The 26986-nt window shown below is 41.0% G+C and overlaps 1 protein-coding gene across 1 annotated transcript in view; it reads right to left on the bottom strand.

Annotated features, from left to right (window-relative positions):
* Nucleotides 1–26986, bottom strand: part of Spag1 (Spag1 axonemal dynein assembly factor) — a 213942-nt gene that overhangs the window by 132216 nt on the left and 54740 nt on the right. The window lies entirely within an intron of this gene.

The raw sequence follows: 26986 nt of genomic DNA on the forward strand, positions 1-26986 counted from the left end.
TCTGTGTAGAGCTTGATGTCATCCACGTACATCAGGTCGGTGAGGATGTACAGGTTCTTTGTTCCTTCTTTGAGGTTATATCCATACTTGCTGCCATTAAGCATGGTGGATAGCAGGTTGAGTGCTGGACAGAACCACAGTGGGCTCAGAGCATCTCCTTGAAAGATTCCTCTTCTGATGGGGATTGGTCTGGTTGTGATGTTCTTGACCTTAATGGTGGTACTTCATTTTGCCATTTTTGCTCCTAGGAAGTTTGTCACTATTGGATTGACCTTGTAGATCTTCAGGGTCTATATTAGCCAGCTAATATAGATATATATATTAGCTACAAGAAGCGATGCTTCTTGTAGGCTTGCTCCATAACTGCAGCATCTATGGTTAATTGTTCCTTGCATCCTTTGTTCCTCTGTTTGCATCCTTTCTGCTGTTAGGCCATTCTGCTCTGAGTCTCTAAGTGGTCTGATATCTTCTTGGTTATGCAGCTGGTCAGGATCTTTTACATAGTTGAGAGGCAGGTGATTGGCCTGTATTTCACTGGGTTTCTTGTATCTTTGTCATTAGGCTTTAGATACATGACTCCTTCAGTGAGAAACTTTAGGATTGTCTCCGGGTGCTTTATCATTTTGAGTAAACTGCTCTGCTAGGTGATTATGCGTGCAAGTGAGCTTCTTGTACCAGTAGTTGTGGATGTTATCAATTCCTGGGGTTTGCCAGTTCTGGGTGTTACTGATCGATTGTTTTACTTCTTCTCAAATCCCCCACTCTCTGATCTCTTGTATATCCTTGGTTTTCTTCCATTCTACTCCTATCCAGGGGGCTCGGCTGTTAGGTCTTACTTCACTGCTCCAAATATTTCACCAGAACTCCTCGATCGCCTTCTTCCCAGGTGGTCCATTATCTACTTTTTTATCTTCTCCCAGTTTGCTGTTGAAGGTTCTTTGGTTCTAATTGAAGATTCGGTTTTTTTATTTTCCTCTGCTCTCTTTGTATTGGTGTACTTTCTTGCTGAGTGTGAGGAGGTTCTGCTTCAATGTGTCCAAGTATTCTCCTATTTTCTCCACTGGATATTGATTAAAGTTTTCTCCACTGGATATTGAGGGTTCAACTGTTGATGATTCTGCTTAGGTGGCTAATAAACTAAATGAGTATTTTGCATCTACATTCACGCATGAGGCGTTATTTAGGGAGGGAAATGACAGAGGTGAATTGAACTCTGGCAGTGAGCTAGATAATTTTGTAATAACAGAGAGCAAAGTGGAGGAGAAATTGTTGAAGATAAACATAAAAAAGGCACCCGGTATGGATCTATCCAGTTATATTAAAGGAGGCAGCAAAGGAAGTAAGCAAACCATTAGCCATAATTATGAGAACTTATTTGGACTCAGTGGAGGTATCCATGAACTGGAGATGTGCAAATGTGACCCCAATTCACAAAGGAGGATCAAAGGGCGACTGGGCGTCTCTGTAGCCAGGTGGGAAGGAGCAGCAGTGCGTAACACACGCTTCTTGATTAGACCGGGGTTCAAACCCGTCACCACCAAATACAGAGGATGCGGAAAGGTCAGGGAATGACTACCGCATATTCCCAGAGCAATATGGCCTTAGTTGCTAATGCTCCTAAAAACCAAATAACAACAACAAAGGGTGACTAAAGTAATTATAGATCTGTTAGTTTAACTTCTGTTCCAGGAAAATTAATGTAGGCACTGGTAAAAGAACTGCAGGACCATCTAGACAAGACTTCAGTTACACCTCGGACACAGCATGGTTTTGTTAAGGGTTGCCTGACCAATTTGATTGATTACTATGACGTGGTCACAAAGGAACTGGATGCAGGGAATAACTTTGATATCAGATATTTGGATCTTAGAAAGGCTTTTGATACTGTTGCACATGGAAGACTGCTGCACAAATTGGAGCAGTGTGGCATTGGAGGCAAATTGATGCTAGGGATAAAGGGATGGTTGAATGGGAGAAGACAGAGAGTGGTAATCAATGGACACTGCTCTTTTTGGACTAATGTTATTAGTGGAGTCCCCCAGGGTTCAGTTGTTTGTTTGTTATTTGGTTTTTAGGAGCATTAGCAACTAAGGCCATATTGCACTGGAGATATGCGGTAGTCATTCCCTGACCTTTCCGAATCCTCCATATTTGGTGGTCATGGGCTCGAACCCCGGTCTAATCAGACTTACTTGCACCATGTAGCTAATAATAATAATTATTCTGGCTACAATGTGTTGGATTGTTACTGTGGCATCGTCGACATGTGTCATCGGACACTCCGGCTCCTTGGCGATATATTCTCTATAGTTCCTTGTGTTGATTACCTGGTCTTGGATAGTGAGCATGAATCCTTCAGTCTCGGGTAAGAGCATCCCACTCATGAGGCATGCATTAGAAGCAAATTTATCTATGTGATCTTGATGGAGATCATTGTAGTGTCTGCCATGGAGTGTCTTCTCTGCCCATCTTTCTAGCTTCATTTGTGACTGCTGGTTGGGAGGGGCCTCCTCGCTAAGTTGAGTGGGGTATAGTGCTTGTCAATCTTCCTTATGGCCTAGTGGAGCGCTGCTGTGTGTTTCTGGAAGTAATCCTTCAGTTAGCAATCCCTGTCTTCTGTTGCTCAACATCAGGCTGCTTCCTCCTTCTTCCCAGGCAATTGTCAGTCTCTCCATGGCTGATTTCAGGTGGAGTTGGTGGCTCTTGGTCATCATTGTCCTTGTCTTTCTCATGTTATCCTCCAGCTCGGTGTTAGTCTAATCTATGTCCCCGAAGGAGTATGTTAGCACTAGGACTGCATAAGTGTTTATGGCTTTAACTGTGTTCCCTCCATTCAGCTTTGCTTTTATCAGGCTTCTGAGTCTTAGTTTCCTTGTGCTGTAACTGCTGAGCCTGCATCATCCCCAAGTATTTGTAGGCCTCTCCCTCTGCCATGACTTCGATCTCTTTACCAGTCTGCAGCTGGTAGTTTCTGTTGACTAATTTTCCCTGGTGTAATCTGTGTGTCTTGAATTTATTTAGACCAAATTCCATCCTAATATCATTGCTGAATTCTTCGGTGATCTGGAGTAGTTGCTGGAGGTACTTCTCGGTTCCCTTCTTGGGAACCGAGAAGTACCTCCATGTACATCAGGTGGGTAAGGGTGTACAGGTTCTTCCTTCCTTCTTTGAAGTTATATAGCACTCAACCCACTATCCACCATGCTACTGTTGAGCATGGTGGATAGTGGGTTAAGTGCTAGACAGAAACACAATAGGCTTAGGGCATCTCCCTGAAAGATTCCTCTCCTGATGGGAATTGACCTGGTTGTGATGTTTTCAACCTTAATGGTAGTACTGCATTTTGCTATAATTTCTCCTAAGAAGTTTGTCACTATCGGATTGACTTTGTAGATGTTCAGTGCCTCTATTAGCCAGCTATAAGGCATGGAGTCAAATGCCCTGTAGTAATTGATATAGGCTGTGTACATGTTGCGCCGCTTCTTGTAGGCTAATACCATAACCACGGCATCTATGGTTAATTGCTCCTTGCATCCTTTGCTCAGCAGCTTGAATCCTTTCTGCTGTTCAGCCATTATGTTCTGGCTCTGAAAGTGTTCTGATATCTTCCTGGTTATGCAGCTGATCAGGATCTTGTACATTGTTGGGAGGCACGTGATTAGCATTAGCATTAGCATTAGTAGAGGCATTTGATGCAAGAAAGCAAGCTTATGCAGCATCAGCCAAAAAAAAAAAAAAAAAACCACTTCCACTTCACCCCTCCGTTCGTTCAAAATACCTGTCCAGCTGAGCCTTAAACTTATTTAGGCTATCAACCTCCACCACAAGGGATGGAAGTCTGTTCCACCAACCAACCACCCGCTGGCTAAAGGCAAATTTCCGCACGTCTATCCTACATCTGTCTTTCCTCAATTTGAATTTATGCCCTCTCAGGTGATTATTCTGAGCTAGAGGAAGAATCCCATCAGCATTGAGCATGCTTAAACCATTCAAGGCTTTATACACCTCTATCAGATCACCTCGCTGGTGCCTAGTCTCCAGATACTGTAATTTGCAAAACTTAAGCCGTTCTTCGTAAGAGCACCCCTTTGTTCCATTCACTAATCTTGTTGCCCTTCTCTGTACTCGTTCCAGCAGCTCTACATCCTTCTTGAAATGAGGCCTCCAGACCTGTATACAGTACTCTAGGTGTGGCCTGACCATCGCCTTATACAAGGGAATAATCACCTCCTTATCCCTGCTGGAAAAATTCCTGTATATCATTGACAATACTCCATGAGCTACTCTTGCAGCCCGTCTGCACTGCTCAGAGAACTTCATATCTGCCTGCACAACCACCCCCAAGTCCCTTTCATTCTCTACCACTGTCAGTGTTGTACCACAGAGTTGATACGTTGCTCTGGGGTTGCTGTTTCCCATGTGTAGTACTTTACATTTGTCAATGTTAAACTTCATTTGCCACCTCTCAGCCCATCTGCTCAACCTTTCCAGATCCTGTTGCAGCAGCATAGTGTCAGTAGTGTCCTTGACAACCCTGCCAACCTTTGTATCGTCTGCAAACTTGGACATTAATCCCGATATACCATCATCAATATCATTTATAAATACAGAAAACAATAATGGACCCAACACTGAGCCCTGAGGGACTCCACTAATAACATCAGTCCACGATGAGCAGTGTCCATTGATTACCACTCTCTGTCTTCTCCCCCTCAACCACCCCTTTATCCATAGCAGCAATTTGCCTCCAATGTCACACTGCTCCAATTTGTGTAGCAGTCTTCCATGTGCAACAGTATCAAAAGCCTTTCTAAGATCCAAGTATATAATATCAAAGTTATTCCCTGCATCCAGTTCTTTTGTGACTGCATCATAGTATTCAATCAAGTTGGTCAGGCAAGACTTCCCCTTAACAAAACCATGCTGTGTCTGAGCTATAACTGAAGTCTTGTCTAAATGATCCTGCAGTGCTTCTTTAACCGGTGCCTCCATTAATTTTCCTGGAACAGAAGTTAAGCTCACAGGTCTATAATTACTTGTGTCAGCCTTTGATCCTCCTTTGTGAATTGGGGTCACATTTGCACATTTCCAGTCTATGGGTACCTCCCCTGAGTCCAAGGAAGCTCTCATAATTATGGCTAAGGGTTTGCTTACTTCCTTTGCTGCCTCCTTTAATATAACTCGATAGATCCCATCCACCCCGGGTGCCTTTCTTGTGTTTATCTTCAACAGTTTCTCCTCCACTTTACTCCCAGTTATTTCAAGATTCTGTAACTTACTGCTAGAGTTGAATACACCTCTGGCATTCCCCTCGCTGAATAACTCCTCATGTGTGAATGTCGATGCAAAATATTCATTTAGTTTGTTAGCTACCTGAGCAGGATCATCAACACTTGACCCATCAATATCAAGAGGACCAATCTGATTCATCCCTCTCCTTCTAGAGTTTACATAAGTAAAGAACTCTTTGCTGTTTTTCTTTGCATCCCTTGCCAAGGATTTCTCGTAATCTGCCTTCGCCTGCCTAACCTCCTTTGTAACTTGGTTGCATATCAACTTGTATCTATCATAGGCTTCTGTGTCATGTGTTAATTTGTAAGTATCCCATGCATTTTTCTTCTCTGCCATATGCCTCATTAGTTCATCTGACATCCATTTTGGCCTAAACCTTGAACAATATTTCTTAGTTGGTATGTAAAGCCTAGTAGCTTCCAAGATAAGTTCTTTGAATGCTTCCCATTTTGAATTTGCTGTTGGTAACATCATCAGTTGGTCCCACTGTATAGAATTTAAATACTGTCTCAGTCCATCGTAGTCGCCTTTACGGAAGCAATAACCCTTCCCTTTACCCCTAATGGTAGTTACCTCTTTGAGTAAATCCCACTTCAGCACACTGTGATCACTGCCACCTAGTGGTTCATTTATCTGCAGATTCTTAATGCATGAAGAATCACTGCTGATAATCAAATCAAGAGTATTGCTCCCTCTAGTTGCCTCCCGAACATGCTGATGTAGAAAACAATCATCCAATAAATCCACAAAAGCCCTGCTAGTGTGTGAGTATCCAGCCCCCAAATTCCAGTCAATATCTGGGAAATTAAAATCTCCCATTATAAGACACTCTGATTTACTGGCCCATTCTATTTCCCTGTACAGTTCCTTATTATACTCATCAGAGTCATTAGGCCTATAGCACACTCCTACTCTCAATTTTGATCTCCCAATGCTTATGTCACACCAAACTGACTCGACACTGCACTGTCCAGCGATGTCGACTGGCTTCACTTCCTTGGATTTTATGTGTTTTTTAACTAATAGCATAACACCTCCCCCCTTCCTATCCTGTCTATCCTTTCTGTAGACGTTGTACTCCCCAAATTGCAGTTCCGCATCCCTTATATCTGTGTGACACCACGTCTCTGATATCCCAACAATATCTGCCTTCGATGTTTTGAGCAATACCTCAAATTCATCAAATTTATTTACTAAACTCCTAGCATTGGTGTACACGCAAGTATACCTGCACCTGTTTCTATTCTTAGCTACCCTAACACAACCCATGTGTTTACTTGTACCACAATGGCTCCCAGCAGTCTCTGAAATACCATGCATCTTGTTTTTCAGGCTTCTGCTCATTCTAATAGAAGCAGTGCAAGAATCTCTTTCACCTCTGCCAGTGGCTACTGTCAATCTATTGGTCTTTGTCTCCCCCCAAGCTAGCAGTTTTCCGACCCACCTAACACTGCCTCGATAGCATCAGCAAATATTCTTGCACCCTTTCTATTTAAGTGTATCCCATCCCTGTAGAAGCAATCTCTCCTGTTAACAAGTACAGTCCAGGCTGAAAAAAATTCTACCCCTTGAGCCTTGCACAATCTTTCCAGGGCCGAATTGATCGACAAGGCTCTCATCATATACTCCCTCCTATCGTGTCTGGGCAGAATTGCAGACACTTTCAAATTCAACCCTAATTCTCGGCTTTTGTTCAACAGTGACCTGTACTTGTTAAGTAATTCTGCCGGTCTCCTACTCTTAATATTATTAGTGCCAACGTGTACAACTATATCACCTTTTGTGCCCTTAAAAGATGATATTCGCTCTACAACGTCATCAACCTTTGCCCCTGGCAGACATACCCTGGTCCTGTTCCACCTATCTTTTTTACAAAGCATGTTCCCCGTTTCCCTATAGATTGGTCTATATTTCACTGGATTTCTTGTATCTTCATCTTTAGACTTCAGATATGTGATTCCTTGAGTGAGAAACTTTGGGATTGTCTCTGGGTGCCTTATTATTCAGGTGAACTGCTCTGCAGGTGCTTGTGTGTGCAAGTGAGCTTCTTGCCAGTTGTTATTATTATTATTATTAGCCATATGGTGCAAGGAAGTCTGAGGTTTATGCTGCACCAGCCAAAAAAAAATTTGAGTACCATGTGTGAGAGAGAGAGAGAGAGGGGGGGGGGAGAGAAGTAGGAGGAAATCACCAAAAAGGAGAAGAATGATGATATCCAGCTCAGGACCCTGGTGTGCCAAGCCCATACCCACCAGATGTGAGCCCCTGAGGTTTCCCCTTATGTGTCATTTCAGCAAGATTTAGGATGCTCTCTACATTTAATTTACTCAATCCATTTAAGGCCTTAAATACCTCAACCAGGTTTCCCCCCTAAAGGTGACTAGATTCCTAATAAGCCTATAGTAGATATAAGCTAGTCTGTAATCAAGTCAAAAAGGAGGTTAGGCATGAGTAAGGCAGATTATGAGAAATCTTTGGCAAAGGATGCAAAGAAAAACAGTTTAATTATTTAAACTGTAGAAAGAAAAGTAAGAATCAGATTGATCCACTTGATATTGATAGTTCAACTGTTGATCCTGCTTAGGTAGCTGAAAACCTGAATGAGTATTTTGCATCACATTCACACATGAACAATTTTCTAGGAAGTGGAGGCCAGAAGTTTATCAAACTCTAACATGTAACAATTGTTGAAGTAAAACATAAGAAAGGTGCCTGGAGTGGATGGTTTCTATCCAATAATATAAAGGGAGGCAGTAAAGGAAGTTAGCAAACCTTTAGCCATAATTGTGAGAGCATCCTTGAACTCAGGGGAAGGTCACATGGAATGGACAGGGGATGTGCAAATTTATCTCCAATTCACAAAGGGAGCAAAGGGTGACATGAGTAATTACAGACCTGTTAGTTTAACTTCTGTTCCAAGGAAAGTAATGGAGTCGTGGTAAAAGAAGTAATGCAAGATCTTCTAGACAAGAATGCAGTTACAGTTCAGTTACAGCATGAGTTTTAAGGAGAAATCTTGTGTGACCAATCTGACTGGATAATAAGATATGGTCGCAAAGGAACTGTATGTAAAATAATTTTTATATCATTCAGTAGAAGTAGGAGAGGCATGTGATGCAAGAAAGCAAGCTTATGTAGCATCAGCCAAAAAAAAAAAAAAAAACATTTCACACATCAATTTCCTCTAAAGGTTTGTCCCATTCCTGATTGAATTTATTTAAGCTATCAACTTCCACAATTACAGATGGAAGTTTGTTCCAGCAATCAACTAAACATTGGTAAAGGAAAAATTCTGCACATCTATTCTATAACTGACTTTTTTCAATTTGAATTTATGGCCCCTCAGGTTTCTAATCTGAGCAAGAGGAAGAATCCCATCAGAATTGAGCCTGCTCAACCCATTCAAGGCATTAGCATTAGCATTAGCATTAGCAGAGGCATATGATGCAAGAAAGCAAGCTTATTCAAGCAACAGCCAAAAAAAAAAAAAAAAAAAAAAAAAAAAAAAAACTCACTCCCATTTCACCCCTCATACACCTCAATCAGATGCTGCAGTTTTCAGAACTTAATTCATTCTTCATCAGACTGGCCTTTTATTCCCCCCCACCAATCTTGTTGCCCTTCTCTGTACTCATTCAAGCAAATCTACATCCTTCCTAAATTGTAGCCACCAGACTTGTACACAGCACTCAAAACATTGCCTAACCATTACCTTATACAGAGGGATAATCACTTCCTTTCCCTACTAGCAAAATTCCTGTATATCATTGACAATACTCTAGAAGGAAGGGATGAATCAGCATTGGTCCACTAAAGATAAACAGTTTGCTCAGGTAGCTAACAAACTGAATGAATATTTTCCATCGAAATTCACACATGAGGAGTTATTCAGTGAGGGGAATGCCAGAGGTGTATTCAACTCTGGCAGTAAGCTAGAGAATCTTGTAATAACTGAGAGTAAAGTGGAGGAGAAATTGTTGAAGATAAATACAAGAAAAGCACCTGGAGTGGATGGGATCTATGCAGTTATAATTAAAGGAAGCAGCAAAGGAAGTAAGCAAACACTTAGCCATAATTATGAGAGCTTCCTTGGACTCAGGGGAAGTACCCATGGACTGGAGATGTGCAAATGTAACCCAAATTCACAAAGGAGGATCAAAGGGCGACACAAAAAATTATACACCTGTTAGTTTAACTTCTGTTCCAGGAAAATTAATGGAGGCACTGATTAAAGAAGCACTGCAGGATCATCTAGACAAGACTTCAGTCACAGCTCAGACACAGCAATGGTTTTGTTAAGGGAAGTCTTGCCTGACCAATTTGATTGGATACTATGATGCAGTCACAAAAGAACTGGATGAAGGGAATAACTTTGATATTATATACTTGGATCTTAGAAAGGCTTTTGATACTGTTGCACATGGAAGACTGCTGCACAAATTGGAGCAGTGTGGCATTGGAAGCAAATTGCTGCTATGGATAAAGGGGTGGTTGAGGGGGAGAAGACAGAGAGTGGTAATCAATGGACACTGCTCATCGTGGACTAATGTTATTAGTGGAGTCCCTCAGGGTTCAGTATTGGGTCCATTATTGTTTTCTGTATTTATAAATGATATTGATGATGCAGACATTGCTCCTTAAAGCTCTTCAAACAGAGAAGTTTTTCCTGATTTATTTTCTGCTTTATTAGTTTAAATTGTCATATTAACTTATTTTCTAGAGTAGCTTTATATTCCTAGTTACGATACTTAGTTTAAAAGTTTAACTTAGACAGAGATTTCGTAGATATTACTTAGTATCGGTAACGGTATCAAATCCACGTGTCACAAATTGAACGAGAGGTCTTTTAACCATATTTAGTCGATTTATTAACCAATTGTTATATCAAATTATCTTCTATAAGTAGATTATAGACCTAGTCAGGATCCTTAGTTTATTCTAAATTGAGATAGCGAGATTTCGAAGCTAATCAATACTTACGAGTCCGTAGAAATACCGTTCGTGAATTCCCGCCATTTTTACACGATAGCATAAGCTTAGTGTAGTATACTGCATAATATAATATTGTCAATTAATCAGTAAATCTATTAATCTTGATAAACTTTATTGTCAATTAAATTGTCTTTTTAACTCTATAAATATATATAACGACTTAATCGTAACAAATAATTAATACATAACTATAGTGGTACACGTGATACGGAAGTTGTATAAAGGGAACACTAGATACCGAAAAAAAAAAAAAAAAAAAAATATATATATATATATATATATATATATATATATATATATATATATATATATATAACATAACTGTTTTGGGATATAACTTAAGGATTTAATTTTTGTTTTAAATTTTATTGAATTAAATTGGAATCATGACTCTGACCACAGCAGCAAAGCAAAAGGCTCAAGCTAATGGGAGTGCTGTGGTTCAGGGGAGAACTGAGGGGGGCAGTTGCCCTCTGAATCACAGTCTATTAAAATGCACTGTTTGCTTGATGTTTGCGGAACAGTCGGGTACGGGACATGATACTGCCAAGGGGGATGTCTTTGTGTGTGCACGATGTAAGGAGTGCAAGGAAATCAGGCGACAACTCAGCGTTGTTATGGGCCTTTATGAGACCTTGAAGGACAGGGTGGATGCCCTCGAAGGAAATAAATTGAGGGGCCCATCAAGCTCTCAGCTGCCCACATCAACGCCAGAGCTTGCACTTGGTCATCAGGCAACACAGGGGCAGCCCCCTAGGCAGAATGCGCTGGTCCCACAGGAACTAGTAGTTGTTGGTGACTCTATTGTCAGGGAAACGGGGAACATGCTTTGTAAAAAGGATAGGTGGAATAGGACCAGGGTATGTCTGCCAGGGGCAAAGGTTGATGACGTTGTAGAGCGGATATCATCTTTTAAGGGCACAAAAGGTGATATAGTTATACACGTTGGCACTAATGATATTAAGAGTAGGAGACCGGGCGATTACTTAGCAAGTACAGGTCACTGTTGAAAAAAGCCGTGAATTAGGGTTGAACTTGAAAGTGTCTGCAATTCTGCCCAGACACGATAGGAGGGAGTATATGATGAGAGCCTTGTCGATCAATTCGGCCCTGGAGGGATTGTGCAAGGCTCAAGGGGTAGAATTTTTTTCAGCCTGGACTGTACTTGTTAACAGGAGAGATTGCTTCTACAGGGATGGGATACACTTAAATAGAAAGGGTGCAAGAATTTTTGCTGATGCTGTCGAGGCAGTGTTAGGTGGGTCGGAAAACTGCTAGTTGGGGGGGATACAAGGACTAATAGATTAACAGTAGTCACTGACAGAGGTGGAAGTGATTCTTGCACTGCTTCTATTCAAATGAGCAGAAGTCTGAAAAACAAGATGCAGGATATTTCAGAGACTGCTGGTAGTCATTGCGTTACAAGTAAACACATGGGTTGTGTTAGGGTAGCTAAGAATAGAAACAGGTGCATGTATACCTGTGTGTACACCAATGCTAGGAGTTTGGTAAATAAATTTGATGAATTTGAGGTATTGCTCAAAACATCAAAGGCAGATATTGTTGGGATATCAGAGACGTGGTGTCACACAGATATAAGGAATGCAGAACTGGAATTTGGGGAGTACAATGTATATAGAAAGGATAGACAGGACAGGAGGGGAGGAGGGGTTATGCTATTAATTAAGAAACACATAAAGTCAAAGGAAGTGAAGCCAGTTGACTTCGATGGACAGGGCAGTGTCGAGTCAGTTTGGTGTGACATAAGCATAGGGAAATCAAAATTGAGAGTAGGAGTGTGCTATAGGCCTAATGACTCTGATGAGTATAATAATATATTGTACAGGGAAATAGAGTGGGCCAGTAAATCAGAGAGTCTTATAATGGGGGATTTTAATTCCAGATATTGACTGGAATTTGTGGGTTGGTCACTCGCACACCTAGCAAGGCTTTGTGGATTTATTGGATGATTGTTTTCTACATCAGCATGTTCGTGAGGCAACAAGAGGGAGCAATACTCTTGATCTGATTATCAGTAGTGATTCTTCATGCATTAAGAACCTGCAGATAATGAACCACTAGGTGGCAGTGATCACAGTGTGTTGAAGTGGGATTTACTCAAGGAGGTAACTACCATCAGAGGTAAAGGGAAGGGTTTTTGTTTTCGTAAAGGCGACTATGATGGTCTGAGACAGTATTTAAATTCTATACAGTGGACCAACTGATGATGTTACCAACAGCAAACTCAAAATGGGAAGCATTCAAGGAACTAATCTTGGTGGCTACCAGGCTTTACATACCAACTAAGAAATATTGTTCAAGGTTTAGGCCTAAATGGTTGTCAGATGGACTAATGAGACATGTGGCAGAAAAGAAAAATGCATGGGATACATACAAATTAATGGGTGACATGGAAGCCTATGATAGATATAAGTTGGTCTGTAACGAAGTCACAAAGGAGATTAGGCAGGCAAAGGCAGACTACGAAAAATCCTTGGCAAAGGATGCAAAGAAAAACAGAAAGGAGTTCTTTACATACTTGAACTCGAAAAGGAAAGGGATGAATCAGATTGGTCCACTGGATATTGATGGTTCAACAGTTGAGGATCCTGCTCAGGTGGCTAACAATCTAAACGAGTATTTTGCATCTACATTCACGCATGAGGAGTTATTCAGGAAGGAGAATGATGTAGGTAAAGTAAACATTGGCAGTGAGCTGGATGATTTTGTAATAACTGAGAGGAAAGTGGAGGAGAGTTTGTTGAGGATAAACATAAAAAAGGCACCTGGGGTGGAGGGGATCTATCCAGTTATATTAAAGGAGGCAGCAAAGGAAGTATGCAAACCCCTAGCCATAATTATGAGAGCTTCTTTGGACTCAGGGGAGGTACCCATAGACTGGAGATGTGCAAATGTAACCCCAATTCACAAAGGAGGATCAAAGGCTGACACAAGTAATTATAGACCTGTTAGTTTAACTTCTGTTCCAGGTAAATTAATGGAGGCACTGGTTAAAGAAGCACTGCAGGATCATCTAGACAAGAATTCAGTTATAGCTCAGACGCAGCATGGTTTTGTTAAGGGCAGGTCTTGCCTGACCAATTTGATTGGATACTATGATGTAGTCACAAAAGAACTGGATGCAGGGAATAACTTTGATATTATATATTTGGATCTTAGAAAGGCTTTTGATACTGTTGCACATGGAAGACTGCTGCACAAATTGGAGCAGTGTGGCATTGGAGGCAAATTGCTGCTATGGATAAGGGGATGGTTGAGTGGCAGAAGACAGAGAGTGGTAATCAATGGACACTGCTCAACGTGGACTAATGTTATTAGTGGAGTTCCTCAAGGTTCAGTGTTGGGTCCATTGTTGTTTTCGGTGTTTATGAATGATATTGATGATGGGATATCAAGTTTAATGTCTAAGTTTGCAGATGATACAAAGGTTGGCAGGGTCGTTAAGGACACTACTGACGCTATGCTGCTGCAACAGGATCTGGAAAGGTTGAACAGATGGGCTGAGAGGTGGCAAATGAAGTTTAACATTGACAAATGTAAAGTACTACATATGGGTAACAGTAACCCCAGAGCAATGTATCAACTCTGCGGTACTACACTGACAGTGGTGGAGAATGAAAAGGACCTGGGGGTAATTGTGCAGGCAGATATGAAGTTCTCTGAGCAGTGCAGACGAGCTGCAAGAGTAGCTCATGGTGTCTTGTCAATGATATACAGGAATTTTTCTAGCAGGGATAAGGAGGTGATTATTCCCTTGTATAAGGCAATGGTTAGGCCACATCTTGAGTACTGTATACAGGTCTGGAGGCCTCATTTCAAGAAGGATGTAGAGCTTCTGGAACGGGTACAGAGAAGGGCAACAAGATTAGTAAATGGAACAAAGGGTTGCTCTTACGAAGAAAGGCTTAAGTTTTGCAAATTACAGAGTCTGGAGACTAGGCACCGGCGAGGTGATCTGATAGAGGTGTATAAGGCTTTGAATGGTTTGAGCATGCTCAATGCCAATGGGATTCTTCATCTTTCTCAGAATAATCACCTCAGAGGGCATAAATTCAAATTGAGGAAGGACGGATGTCGGATAGATGTGCGGAAATTTGCCTTTGGCCAGCGGGTGGTTGGTTGGTGGAACCGACTTCCATCACTTGTTGTTGAAGTTTTGAAGTTGATAGCCTAAACAAATTTAAAGCTCAACTGGACAGGTATTTCGAACGAACGGAGGGGTGAAATGGGAGAGGGTGTTTTTTTTTTTTTTTTTTTGGCTGATGCTGAATAAGCTTGCTTTCTTGCATCATATGCCTCTACTAATGCTAATGCTAATGCTAATGTATATCAAGCTTAATGTCCAAGTTTGCAGGCGATACGAAGGTTGGCAGGGTTGTCAAGGACACTACTGAAACTATGCTACTGCAACAGGATCTGGAAAGGTTGAGCAGATAGTCCTCGAGGTGGCAAATGAAGTTTAACACTGACAAATGTAAAGTACTACATATGGGAAACAGCAACCCCAGAGCAATGTATCATCTCTGTGGTACTACACTGACAGTGGTAGAGAATGAAAGGGACCTGGGGATGGTTGTGCAGGCAGATATGAAGTTTTCTGAGCAGTGCAGACGGGCTGCAAGAGTAGCTTGCAGCCCGTCTGGGTGTGTTGTCAATGATATTATAGGAATTTTTCTAGCAGGGATAAGGAGGTGATTATTCCATTGTATAAGGCAATGGTGAGACCACACCTAGAGTATTGTATACAGAACTGGAGGCCTCATTTCAAGAAGGATGTAGAGATGCTGGAACGAGTACAGAGAAGGGCAACAAGATTAGTGAATGGAACAAAGCGATGCTCTTACGAAGAAAGGCTTAAGTTTTGCAAATTACAGTGTCTGGAGACTAAGCACCGGCGAAGTGATCTGATAGAGGTGTATAAAGCCTTGAATGGTTTGAGCATGCTCAATGCTGATGGAATTCTGTCTCTTGCTCAGAATAATCACCTGAGAGGGCATAAATTCAAATTGAGAAAAGACAGATGTAGGATAGAAGTGAGGAAATTTGTCTTTAACCAGCGGGTGGTTGGTTGGTGGAATAGACTTCCATCCCTTGTCGTGGAAGTTGATAGCCTAAATAAGTTTAAGGCTCAGCTGGACAGGTATTTCAAACGAAACAGAGGGGTGAAGTGGAAGTGGTTATTTATTTTTTATTTTTTTTTATTTTATTTATTTATTTATTTATTTTTTTTTTGGCTGATGCTGCATAAGCTTGCTTTCTTGCATCAAATGCCTCTGCTAATGCTAATGCTAATACCCCAATACCTGCTCTAGCAGCCTGTCTACACTGTTCAGAAAATTTTATATCTGACTGCACAATTACTCCCTGGTCTTTTTCATTTTTTATACCAACCTAAGTGTAGTACCACACACAGTTTGTACATTTCTCTGGGATTACTTCTACCCATATGCAGTACTTTGCATTTGTCAATTTTAAAATTCAGTTCCCACTTAGGCGCCTCCATAGCCAGGTGGGAAGGAGCAGCAGTGCGTAGCACACTCTTCTTGATTAGACCGGGGTTCGAGCCCGTCACCACCAAATACGGAGGATGCGGAAAGGTCAGGGAATGACCACCGCATATCCTGGAGCAATATGGCCTTAGTTGCTAATGCTCCAAAAAAAAAAAACCAAATAACAAACAAATAACAAAAAAAAAGTTCCCACTTCTCAGCCCATCTGCACAAATTTTCTAGATCCTATTGCAGTAGCACACTGCCATTACTGTCATTAACAACCCTGCTAACCTTTGTATCATCTGCAAACTTCAACATTAAGACTGATATATCTTCTTTGATATCATTGATAAATATATAAAACAACAATGGGCCCCACACCGAATCCTGAGGAACTCCACTAATAACATTAGTCCACAAAGAGCAGTGTCCATTGATTACCATTCTCTGTCTTCTAGTCGCCCACCCTTTTATCCATTGTAGCAACTTACCCTTAATACCATACTGCTCAAATTTGTCCACTAATCTTCCATGCGCAACAATGTGAAAAGCTTTCCTGAAATCCAATTATATGATATCAAAATTATATTTTGCATCCAGTTTCTGTGTAACGACATCATAGCTGTTGTTGTTGTTGTTCGGTTTAACGACACAAGGGCTACTACGGCCAAATTGTGTCTCTTCATCATTAATTCACAAAAGCGTATTGTTAGAGAGATTAAATTATATGCTTCTGTACAAACCAATATGTTTTAGATATAATAAAAGTTCTTCAATATTTGCTTCATTTCCTAAGATGCGAGATAAATCAGGTGATATATTCAATGTAGAGAGTGACTGAAAAGTGTTTGACCGGATGGTTGAATGCAAGGGACAATCAACCAGGAAATGACGGACTGTAAGTTGCGTCTGACAGGATGAGCACTGCGGTGGACTTTCCCCCAATAATAGGAAGAGATGAGTATAGTGAGTGTGTCCAATTCTGAGTCTTGCCAGTACCACTTCCTCTCGTCTATTTCTTCGGAAGCCAGACAGCCACAGCTTTGGATCTTCTTTTATCTGATAAAGTTTATTGTTAGGGTCACTTTTCCAGGTCTGTGACCATTTATCATAGCAGGCTTTACGTATGACAGACTTAAAATCAGAGAAAGGAACCTGAGGATATTGTGAGAGAGCGGGTTGGGGATGTTTAGCGGCAAAGTCAGCACTTTCATTTCCCGGAATGCCTGAATGGCCAGGGATCCAGCAAAAACTGATTGACTGATTGGACACACTGCAAGCGAATAGCTGGGAATGAATCTGTTTCAATGTAGGGTGAGAAATGGAGGAATTCTTCCTTATGGCAGAGACAGCACTAAGAGAATCTGTGTAAATTATGGCAGATGAGATGGAAAGCTCAATTATCTTACTAAGCGCTAACTTAATGGCATATAATTCAGCTGTGAAGACGCTGCAAGCAAGCGGTAGTGTGGCTGAACTTGTAAATAAAGGAAAAACTGCCGCAGCACCTACCATACTCTCAGTTTTTGAACCATCCGTATAAATTTTACAGGCATGGTTGTCCGTAGCATGAGCTGAATGTAACTTGTCTGATATTGCAGGAAGGTATATTTTTCCCCCACTGGAGGAAGTATGTATCTTGAAAGACAGACACATATGTCCAAGGAGCAACAGGTGTAGTTCTGTCTTGGAAAATGTCATTTAAATTGATATTCCAAGTCTGAACAAGTTCTTTGATCCTGAGAGAGGCGGGTCTATTTTCATTTGGTTTGCTCTCGTAGAAGGCATCCCAACGAGTATTATAGAGATACTCCCAACTTGGGTGCGATGGTAGACTCTGGATCTTAGCAGCGTAGTGAAGCAGTAGTGTTTTTCTACGCAGGTGTAATGGGGGATCATGCGCTTCAATATATAGACTTTGGATTGGAGAAGTCCTGAAAGCTCCCAACGCAGTCCTCAGAGCACTGTGATGGATCATATTTAGCCGTTTTAAAGTAGTGCTCCTGGTTTTTTGTTTTTGTTGTTTGTTTTTTGGTTTTTAGGAGCATTAGCAACTAAGGCCATATTGCTCCGGGGTATGCGGTGGTCATTCCCTGACCTTTCCGCATCCTCCGTATTTGGTGGTGACGGGCTCGAACCCTGGTTTAATCAAGAAGCATGTGCTACGCACTGCTGCTCCTTCCCACCTGGCTACGGAGGCGCCTGCTAGTGCTCCTGGCAGAGTCATACACTGGACAACCATAATCTAGTCGTGAACGGATTAAACTTCTATAGAGATGCAGCAAAGTACACCGATCAGCTCCCCATGACATAGATGAGACAGAACGAAGTATATTCAAATGCCTTAAACAAGTAGTTCTCAAATAAGTGATGTGAGCTTGGAAATTTAGTTTGCGGTCTAATAGTAGTCCAAGAAATTTAATGGTATTAACAAGCGGGATTGGAGTATTGTTTATTTGCAGTTCAGGTTCGGGATGGAGAGTTTGCTTCTTGCAAAAGTGTGTGACAGTGCATTTCTTTTCTGACAGTCTGTAACCGTTCAGTGAAGTCCAGGTTTCTATTTTGGTTATGGCAAGTTGTAGCTGCCGTTCAATGGTATTCATACTTTGAGATTGACAGGAAATACGTTTGTACAGTTTTTGGGATATCTCGTGTCATACTACTAACTCTGATTGAAAACAGTGTTGGACTGAGTATTGATCCCTGTGGGACTCCCTCTTCCTGAATGTGAGATGTAGAGAGGATGTTTTTGTACCGGACTTGAAAAGAGCGCAATTGCAGGAAATTTTGAATTATTTCCGGCAAATGGCCCCGAAGCCCCAGATGGTAAAGGTCCCTAATAATACCATGGCGCCATGTTGTATCAAATGCCTTTTCAAGATCTAAATTGACCATGACTAGATGTTGTTTCATGACAAAGGCATTGCGGATATGAGATTCGGCTTTGATAAGCACGTCCAGTGTTGATCTGTTTTTCCGAAAGCCATATTGTTGTTCTGGAAGAAGAAGATTCTCTGACTCCAGGATGTAGGTGAGTCTAGTATGAACCATCCTTTCGAAAATTTTTCCCATGCAGCTCGTAAGAGATATTGGCCTGTAATTTTCAACACAGGAAGGATCTTTTCCTGGTTTTGGTAAGGCGATAACGAACGAATGGCGCCATGAAGAAGGATAGGCATTTTCAGTGAAGATCCGATTATAAAAAATTAATAGAGTTCTCAAGTCTTCATCAAGTAAATGCTTTAGCATAACGTAGTGAACTCCATCTGGTCCTGCAGCGCTATTGGAAGATCTGTTTAATGATTCTTGCAGTTCTATTAATGTAAATGGTTGGTTGCGACAGTGAGCGGCGCGTGAAGAAGTTGATTTTATACCGTTCTGCACCTGCTTTGATGTTCTGAAAGGCGGACGCATAGGTGGCAGAAGCTGATATTTTTGCAAATGATTCTGCTAATGCATTTGCAACTTCTTCAGGAGTAGAAATGTCTTTCCCTCTCCAATGAAGTATCGGAGAGGGCAGCCGAGAAAATTTGCCATTTAATGCCTGTATTCTTTTCCAGATGACCCATGTATCCGTGTCTTTGGTAATGGTTGAGGCAAAAGCAATCCATGAATCCCGTTTCGCTTTCCGCCTAACTTGTCTAGCTTTCGCTTTGAGTCTTTTATAAGAAATTAGGTACTAGTGGTGGGATACTTGTGGAAATTATTCCAAGCACGGTTTTTTTCCTGTTTGGCAATTAAACAATCTGTATTCCACCAATTATTTCTGTGTTTGTGATAAGGCGTGGATTTTGGAATGGAAGCATTAGCTGCAGTGAGAATCTGATTGGTTATATAAGTATTTACTTCATCAATATGTTGTCTTTGAACATAACATCTGTCTAAGAGTATTTGGGCAGAATATCCTTCCCAATTTGCCTTTTTAAACTGCCAGTTGGATCGTTGAACAGGATTCGGAGTTACTCTTGTTTGTAGTGAGCAAATAATTGGAAAGTGATCACTGTTAAAGGGATCAGTTAATACTGACCATGTCATGATTGGAAAGACAGAGGGTGAACAAATTGATAAGTCTATTGCAGAAACAGATCCTGTTGCTAGGTGTATGTAAGTAGGAGATCCAGAATTTAATAAATTAAGACCATTATTGTTCATGAATTCCTCCACCAATTTGCCTCTTCTATCCATTATAACAGACCCCCACAATGGATGATGTCCATTAAAGTCACCAAAGAGACAAATTGGAGTTGGGAGTTGTGAAATCAGGCTGTCAAGTTCTGAATGAGGAAGTGGTAGAGAGGGTGAAATGTAGATGGAAACAATGGTAACTGAAATACCAACTGCAATACGAGCTGTGACAACTTCTAGAGTGGTTCTCAATTGGATCGGCCTGGATGGAATGTCAGAGTTAACAAGAATAGCTACTCCGCCACGAGCAGCAGAGTTTGAACTCCTGTCTCGTCTATATATCACATAATTTGAGAATTTTGGTGAAATTTGGGGTGACAAGAAAGTTTCCTGTAGGCATACACCTATGGGATTGAATTGAGCTAGTAAATCCCTTAAGTCATCAGAATGACTACTTAGTCCTCTGCAGTTCCATTGTATGATGTTATACATTATTTAGATTTAGCTGAGGATGATTCGTCTGACTGTTTTTTGTTCGTGGGACATTTTTTCCGGTCTTTTTTTGGGAATGTGGGGCGTCCAATATCCATGGTGTCATCTGCATGGAGTTCTAGAATGGGCTCCTCATTACGTAGCAGCTCATCTACATCCATATTATTGGTAGGTGCTTCCATTTTTTTTGAGACTGAGTGAGATTTTAATTGTTCTTTTTCAATCGAGACCAATGGGGTATGAGTAGGGATACTGATTGGAGTATTTGTGGCTTCGCTAGTTTTTTTTGGAGGATTATGAGGATTATCTTTTTTAGAGGTTGAAAGTGTAACTTTAAGCCAATTCGCTAGAGAAGTGTTAAGCGGAACTGATACATCCGTTCGAGCTGCAGTAGAAACAAAGTTTCTAGTTCGAGCTGCATAAGAACGACCACTAGGCATGGTCGACATAACTTGTCTACGTGCCTCAGGAAACGTGACTTTATTTTCAATTTTGTATTTTTGTATTTTCTTTCCTGTTATCCATAGCTCACAAGTTTTGGAAAAGGCTGGATGGCTTCCTTTGCAGTTTGGACAAACAGGAGTTTTGACTGAACAATCCGCTTGGGTGTGATCTTTAGAGCCACAGATGGGACATGTGGCTTCCCCGCGACAAGCCTGCTGGGAATGGCCGTATTTCTGACATTTAAAGCAACGAACAGGATTCGGGATGTATGGTCGAATCCGACAGTTTAAATACAGGATGGTAAGTCTGGAGTGCTAAATGTCAGAATGATGGATCTTGTTGGAGTAAGATTTCCATCTTTTTTTGTCATGATCCGTTTTACATTTACTACTTTCTGACTGCTGAATTCTTGGAGTAGTTCTTCTTCGGAGACTGTAATTAGGTCCCACTCGCTGATGACACCTTTTGATGAATTTAGAGTTTTGTGGGGAGTAATTTCTACTGTCAACCCACCAAATGTTGTTATTTTTAACAGCCGCTCAGAATGTTTAGAGGTGGCTGTTTCTATCAGAAGGTCTCCGGATTGCAGTCTTTTAACCATTTTTGGTGATCCTGCAATTGACTCCAAGATTTTCTGAATTAAGAATGGTGACAACTTACCCACAGGTTGGGCGGACAGGGAATGAATCACCAGGAAGTTTGGGCAATCGTCATGACATTCTGCTTCTCTTCGCAGTCTTTTAGGTTGACTTGAGACATGGTCAGGGTTGGAATCTTCCGCTCTTGAGCTCAAAGGCTCTAAGTTTGGATAATGATTTTTATCCATGCTTGCTCCTTTTTGCCCTGGGGGTTTGCCTTTACCACCCAGTTTACCGGCCCCGCCACGGGGAGGCAGGAGCAGTGCCGCTTGGTGGCCAAGCGTAGAGTTAGTAAGTTAGTACGGCTAGCTAAATTAAAGAAAAAGGTACTTGCCTTCTTCTGGGCTCTCTTCTTAGTGTTTTTAAGTAAGTAGAGCTACTTAACAGAAAATTTTAATTCTAAGAGAAAAACAAGGAAAACTCTGTCACTTGGAGGAAAAACGCTTTATACACACGCAAGAATCGCTTGGCCACGGAAACGCTTGGCACCCGGGGCCCACATCATAGCCATATTTGTCAGACAAGTCTTTCTCTTAACAAACCCATGCTGTATCTGAGTTAGTACTGCAGTCTTGTTGATCTAGATGATCCAGCAATGCATCTTTAACCAGTGACTCCTTTATTTTCCCTGGAACAGAAGTTAAATTATCTGGTCTGTAATTACTCATGTCACCCATAGATCCCCCTTTGTGAATTGGGGATACATTTGCACATTTCCAGTCCATGGGGACTTTCCCTGAGTCCAAGGATGCTCTCATAATTATGGCTAAGGTTTTGCTTACTTCCTTTGCCGCCTCCTTTAATATAACTGGATAGATCGCATCCACCAAATTTAGTCAACGTTGCTCTGATCATCTATGTCAACTGGATGCACTTCCTTAGATTTTATGTGTTTCTTAACTAACAGCATAACCCCTCCTCCTCACTTCCTATCCTATCTATCCTTTATGTACACATTTTACTCCCCAAATTCCAAATTTGCTCTGCTTATATCAGTATAACACCATGTCTCTGATATCCCAACAATATCCGTCTTTGATGTCTTGACCAGCACTTCAAATTCATTAAATTTATTTGCTATATTCCTGGCATTGGTGTGCATGCAAGTATACATGCACCATTTCTTATTCTTAGTTACCCTAACACAACCCATGTATTTATTTGTTCTGTGATGACTCCCACCAGTCCCTGAAAATCCCAGCACCTCGCCCTCCAATCTAATAGAAGCAGTGCAAGAATCACTTTCACATCTGCTTGCAGCTACTGTTAATCTTTTATCTGTGAATTCCCCCCCCCAAGCTAGCAGTTTTTAGACCCACCTCAATGGCATTAGAAAATATCCTTGCACCCTTTCTATTTATGTGCATCCCATCACTGTAGAAGCAGTCTCTCCTGTTAACAAGCGCAAATCATGCTGAGAAAAATTCTACCCCATGAGCCTTGCACAATCTCTGCTGAAATCTATACACTTGGATTTTGGGAAAGCCTTTGATACCATTGCACATAAAAAACTGCTGTACAAATTGGATCAGTGTGGCATTAAGGGCAAGTTGCTGCTATGGATAAAGCAATGGTTGAGTGGGAGAAGAGAGAGAGTGATAATTAATGGACACTGCTCTTTGTGGACTAATGTTAGCATTAGCATTAGTAGAGGCATATGATGCAAGAAAGCAAGCTTATTCAGCATCAGCCAAAAAAAAAAAAAAAAAAAACCCCACTCCCATTTCACCCATCTGTTCGTTCGAAATACCTGTCCAGTTGAGCTTTAAATTTGTTTAGGCTATCAACTTCTACAACAAGTGATGGAAGTCGGTTCCACCAACCAACCACCCGCTGGCCAAAGGCAAATTTCCGCACATCTATCCGACATCCGTCCTTCCTCAATTTGAATTTATGCCCTCTGAGGTGATTATTCTGAGCAAGATGAAGAATCCCATTGGCATTGAGCATGCTCAAACCATTCAAAGCCTTATACACCTCTATCAGATCACCTCGCCGGTGCCTAGTCTCCAGACTCTGTAATTTGCAAAACTTAAGCCTTTCTTCGTAAGAGCAACCCTTTGTTCCATTCACTAATCTTGTTGCCCTTCTCTGTACCCGTTCCAGCAGTTCTACATCCTTCTTGAAATGAGGCCTCCAGACCTGTATACAGTACTCAAGATGTGGCCTAACCATTGCCTTATACAAGGGAATAATCACCTCCTTATCCCTGCTAGAAAAATTCCTGTATATCATTGACAAGACACCATGAGCTACTCTTGCAGCTCGTCTGCACTGCTCAGAGAACTTCATATCTGCCTGCACAATTACCCCCAGGTCCTTTTCATTCTCCACCACTGTCAGTGTAGTACCGCAGAGTTGATACGTTGCTCTGGGGTTACTGTTTCCCATATGTAGTACTTTACATTTGTCAAGGTTAAACTTCATTTGCCACCTCTCAGCCCATCTGTTCAACCTTTCCAGATCCTGTTGCAGCAGCATAGCGTCAGTAGTGTCCTTAACGACCCTGCCAACCTTTGTATCATCTGCAAACTTGGACATTAAACTTGATATCCCATCATCAATATCATTCATAAACACCGAAAACAACAACGGACCCAACACTGAACCTTGAGGAACTCCATTAATAACATTAGTCCACGTTGAGCAGTGTCCACTGATTACCACTCTCTGTCTTCTGCCACTCAACCAACTCCTTATCCATAGCAGCAATTTGCCTCCAATGCCACACTGCTCCAATTTGTGCAGCAGTCTTCCATGTGCAACAGTATCAAAAGCCTTTCTAAGATCCAAATATATAATATCAAAGTTATTCCCTGCATCCAGTTCTTTTGTGACTACAGCATAGTATCCAATCAAATTGGTCAGGCAAGACCTGCCCTTAACAAAACCATGCTGCGTCTGAGCTATAACTGAATTCTTGTCTAGATGATCCTGCAGTGCTTCTTTAACCAGTGCTTCCATTAATTTACCTGGAACAGAAGTTAAACTAACAGGTCTATAATTATTTGTGTCAGCCTTTGATCCTCCTTTGTGAATTGGGGTTACATTTGCACATCTCCAGTCTACGGGTACCTCCCCTGAGTCCAAAGAAGCTCTCATAATTATGGCTAGGGGTTTGCATACTTCCTTTGCTGCCTCCTTTAATATAACTGGATAGATCCCATCCACCCCAGGTGCCTTTTTTATGTTTATCCTCAACAATCTCTCCTCCACTTTCCTCTCAGTTATTACAAAATCATCCAGCTCACTGCCAATGTTTACTTTACCTACATCATTCTCCTTCCTGAATAACTCCTCATGCGTGAATGTAGATGCAAAATACTCGTTTAGATTGTTAGCCACCTGAGCAGGATCCTCAACTGTTGAACCATCAATATCCAGTGGACCAATCTGATTCATCCCTTTCCTTCTCGAGTTCAAATATGTAAAGAACTCTTTTCTGTTTTTCTTTGCATCCTTTGCCAAGGATTTTTCGTAGTCTGCCTTTGCCTGCCTAATCTCCTTTGTGACTTGGTTACAGACCAACTTATATCTATCATAGGCTTCCATGTCACCCATTAATTTGTATGTATCCCATGCATTTTTCTTCTCTGCCACATGTCTCATTAATTCATCTGACAACCATTTAGGCCTAAACCTTGAACAATATTTCTTAGTTGGTATGTAAAGCCTGGTAGCCTCCAAGATTAGTTCCTTGAATGCTTCCCATTTTGAGTTTGCTGTTGGTAACATCGTTTGCTGTTGGTAACATGTTATTCATGGAGTTCTCCAGGGTTTGGTGTTCCTTGATATACCCAGGGAAGGTATATCAGGCTTAATGCCCAAATTTGCAGGTGATACAAAGGTTGGCAGCTAGGTGGGCAACCATCCCAATATTATTATTATTATTATTATTAGCCATATTGTGCAAGGAAGCCTGAGGCTTATGCTGCACCAGCCAAAAAATATTTTTTCTGAATTACCCTGGGGGGGGAAGAGAGAGAGAGAGAGAGAGTCAGAAGTAGAAGGGAACCACCAAGAAAAAGAAGAATGATGATATCCAGTTCTGGACCCTGGGTGTGCCAAGCCCATACTCACCAGATGTGAGCTCCTGGGGTTAAATATGGCCAGGATTGTTCCAATTTAGAACTTGAAGTCCTGCTTCCAATAATACCCCATCATTTGTCCCGATAAGAGAGGAAAAAAACTGTTAAATTATTGATTTTACATATTTTTAATTAATTCTTACTGGAATTTAACAGTGCTAAAAAAGAATTCTAATCACAGGAGAAAATGAGAATTGAGAAATCTTTTTTGTCTTTGTTGTTTTAAATTATATGTATAACATATTAATTTATCTTTGCCATACTTTATTTCAGTAATAATTCTCAAATGAATTTTACTTTTTTTGAACTGTTAAAGTGAGGTAATTTTGAAAATTAAATGAAAACACAGTAAATAATCATTTAAGATATCGTAAAATACAGTGAATAACCTCTGATTTTGTAATATTGCTACTCCTCGACTTACACAAGAGTTGCATTCCGCGGAACTCTACGTAAGTCAGAATTTCTCTAAATGCTTATGCAACACTCGCAACTATGCATGCTGAATTTGATTGAAGCAAAAAATAAATGTTCGACTAACATGTAAATAGAATTATTTATTTAATTTTTTTTATTTATTTTTACAAAAGTGTACAAAATTACAAAAATTTCAAAATTAGAAAATTACAATATGAGAGAGAGGAGACAGGCATAACATTCAGCAAGTTTTACCTTTCAAGCATTGTTGCCAGAATTAGCTCTCCAGCTGATAAGCACACCACTGTGGAAGTTGAGGGCTGTGCAGATTTAGAAGGGGTTTTTTCCAACACATCACAAAATTTCTTAGCAGCTGCAGAATTGGCACTAGCAACTTCACTGCATACTTTACTGTTTTGGAAACCAGTGCAATGCTTGAACCTATTAAACCACCCATTGCTTGCCACGAACTTGGCTTGGAGTTCGCCGTACTTATCCTCATTAATATCTTCATAAATACATCTTGCTTTTGCTTGAACGGCCATTGGACTCAGGGGTACTTGCTTCTTAATCTGATTTTCCATCCATATTATTAATAAATAAATAAATAAATAAATCTTTATTGTGAAGTAGATTTACAGCACAATATCCCATCACGGCGACGAGCGCCAGGGGTTCACATATAGATAACATAAGTACAAATTCAAATGGCTACAAAATATAGCGAACACATACAAAAGGCTACAAAATACAGATTACAAATGCAAAAAGAAATACAAATACATCATAAAAACAAGGAGCTGAACACAAATAAAGAAAAACAAATACAAGTTGGCAGTGATTCAGGTTTCAAGAGCTTTGATAAACTTGTGTCTGTCCTTCTTTTTACTTATTATGGTGTCGATGTCGGCGTCCACACGGTTGAGGGCAGCGAGCATCTGCTTGGGCAGAAATCTTTCGGTGAGTACAAGCCTGTTGTGGTGAG

The sequence above is a fragment of the Mastigoproctus giganteus genome, chromosome 11 (genome assembly GCF_048544385.1).
Source record: "Mastigoproctus giganteus isolate SK-2022 chromosome 11, ASM4854438v1, whole genome shotgun sequence".
NCBI classification, from domain to species: domain Eukaryota; kingdom Metazoa; phylum Arthropoda; class Arachnida; order Uropygi; family Thelyphonidae; genus Mastigoproctus; species Mastigoproctus giganteus.